This window comes from Fomitiporia mediterranea (assembly GCF_000271605.1).
Source record: "Fomitiporia mediterranea MF3/22 unplaced genomic scaffold FOMMEscaffold_7, whole genome shotgun sequence".
In the NCBI taxonomy this organism is placed as follows: domain Eukaryota; kingdom Fungi; phylum Basidiomycota; class Agaricomycetes; order Hymenochaetales; family Hymenochaetaceae; genus Fomitiporia; species Fomitiporia mediterranea.
Window position 1 is genome coordinate 1,412,938 of NW_006760392.1, and position 3,465 is coordinate 1,416,402.

The window sequence follows — 3,465 nt, forward strand, 5'->3', positions numbered from 1 at the left end:
CAAAAATAATACTTCAGAACGTACATAAAACAATAAATAATATATTCATACAATAATAAGAATGTAATTACAATATAATTTGCAACTACACTGAACAATACACAGATAATAACTATATAAACAAGTATGAAGTGTATACATATAATCAAATAAAACTATTAAATCAATTCTTGTACAAACAATTAATTTGCCCTTACTGCACAATTAATACAAGTGTGAACAGTATTATAATACTATGAAATACATTGGATAGATACTAATAGGTACATCTATACAATGATTCAAATAAAATAAACAAAACCAATATATAAAATGTTTTACCTAGCAAACCAATTAACAAATAAAACATTAAACAAATACTACAATTGTGCATAGCACTAGATTAACTAAAGAATGCTAGGAGACGATTATAGTAAACATAATCCAATATATTACTTATATGTGGATTGTGTTACAATACATTATTCTTTGCAAAAAGAAAAAGCAAAGAACAATAGCTATAACATACACATATATATATACAACACTACAATTGCAACAATTCATAATAACATTGTTAATGATAAATAATACAAATACATGTTAGTAATGATTTACAACAGATAACTATGTTGGCTATTAAAGAAACAATGCAACAGATCACATAGTTACTCAGGATACATTAGAAACAATCAATTAACAAATATAATGTTAATAAATTAATACACAGATATAAACAATAATGTAAAGCAAACAAACAAACAATACATTCATGATATAATACATATATGATGCACCTAGACACATAGTGAGCTGCCTACAGTCAGACATAACATCTATGCAACAAATATATGTTAGTATAAAACCTTATTGATCTCAGAATGAAGCAATCTGGCAAAAACAAATATTATTATTAATATTACAATATACAATCAATGTGACACTTCAATCTGAAGACATAAATCAGTTATTACTGAATGCTTAACACATATACAAACATAGACAAACATGGACAGTAATGATTAAAGAAGGATATTATTACAACATCAAATATACATTTTACTAGCATGATTCATTAGTTTCACAGCAAAGTAAAAGGAAATTACTAGAGTACTCAAACAAACTAAATAACAAACAATATGACTGAATAACAAATGATAAAACAAAACAAGCAATTGCATTTATGATTTAAATATGTGTATATACATACTTACACATGCTAACAAGATTCTGCAGGTCTCTGAAGCATTTACAAATTATTTAATAACATTTACAAACAATCTATTGCCATAACAATACTGTTATTGAACAGTATATTATGAACAAACAAACTAATTAAATATACTTAATTAATATAACATTGAACAAACTGAACACAAAGTGGATAACATTTGGAACAGACAGTACATGGAACAGACAATACATTACTATAATACTAATAATATTATTATTAACTACATCAAGTTATAAACACATTACACAAACAAACAATTGTACAATACAGTTATAATGATTAAACTATCTATACATACTGTAAGCAAACATCTTACAAGTCTACTAGACCTAGTAAGAGTTTGAAGGGGAGTGTTAAGACAAGACTACACAAGAGTATGTCTCAGATGATATAAACTACATTACAAGCAATGATGAACAATGATGGAATACCTTCCATCATACATTCTACATCTGAGACATACTTACATAGTATATATAGACTAACTAATCAATAGATGATAAAGAAAGCTGTGAGAGAGTAAGCTGAGTCTACTATCCCCCCTCTTTGTGTGATCCCTCTAAGCCTCTCACATAACCTCTCTTCCCCTTTCTTAACAGGAGGACATTGTCTGAGCTCATTACAACAATCTGACTGTAGAACATTTGGGCTGACACAAAATACAGGAACTCATCACTTGGAACTACTAGTAGCTAGGAATGTAGAGGGAAATCCTGAAGTACATGACTAGTTACAATACATGCTAACAGACTAAGACCTATCAGACAAGGGTTTAGACTCTTCTACATCTGTATTAGATCCCAGATCACTCTTAGGAAGAAGTCTTAGTAGACCTGATCAGTAAGCTACCTAAGTCTTAGAGTTACAACACTATCTGTATGATTGTCAACTGATTCTCTAAGCAAGTCTATACAGTTCTAACCCAAACAGAACTCACTTCTGAAAGTATAGTGTGTATCTATTAGGATCATGTCTTCTGGTTGTACAGACTCCCTCAGAAGCTTATTCACAATTACAGACTATAATTTGAGTCAAAATTCATGTAGGACTTATATATACTTCTCAGAATTCAAGGGAACCCTTCTACTACATATTACTCACAGACTGACAGTCAAACTGAATGAGTCAATCAGGAGATCAAGCTCTACCTCTGAATGTTTATCAATTATTAGTAATCAGATTAGTCTGAATAGTTAGCTCTGACAGAATTTGTGTACAATAACTAGTAACATTCTATAACAGGACAGTCCCTGTTCTTCCTCAATCATAGGAGACATCTGTACTAGGGGACAGTTTTAAACTAGAACAGTAGTTCTGAATCTGTAACAGACTTTACAGAACAGATGCACAAAACCAGGGTAGATACACAAGCTCTTTTAGAGAAGGTAGTATAGGTTATAAAGTAGAACTATAATTAGAAGAGGTCTACAGCCAAGGATTACCAGCCTAGTAACAAAGTTATGCTAGAAGCTATTAATCTAACCTTGGATCACTTAATGAAGAAGTTAGACAACAAGCACTTCAGACCCTTTGTCATTAAAAAGAAGGTCAGTACCTCTGTCTATAAACTCCAACTTTCAGCAATATAGAAGCACATACACCTAGTGTTTAACAAGGTTCTGTTGTCTCAGTACTATGATCCTAGTTTCCCTTTACAACAAAGACCCCTACTACCTCTACCAGAACTCATTAGCTCTAAACTGGAATACAAAGTAGAGTATATAGTAGATGCTAAGCTACTGTACAGAAAGCTCAAATTCCTTGTTTACTAGAAAGGGTACCTAGTTGAGGAGTGTACTTGGGAACCTGCTGAGAATCTTGCTTATACTCCTAAGGCAATCCAAGATTTCTATCAGCTTCATCCTAGTACTCTGCACAAACTCAGCCTTACAGATTTCCAAGCCCTACTATTCTGACCTATGTCTGAGCTGCTAACCAAGCCTAATGTTCACTAATTAGGACAATTGGTTTTAGAGGGGGGGTGATGTTATAGTTCTCTACTCTTGTACTTTCAGTTCTGAAGGTTCCACACCCTTCTGTACCAGAACTCAGGACTTCTGTCTCTCAGAGGCACTGTCTATAAACTATATACATACTGACTCTTACTACTACCCTTCCTTACTTCATTATTCCATTCCTTTGACTACCCCTTCATTCTTTGTTCATTCTATAGTCTCTTACCCTTTGTCCATCCCTTCATTCTTTGTACCTTTATCTTTGACCTTCCTTTCTTTCATTCTTTATAGCTTATC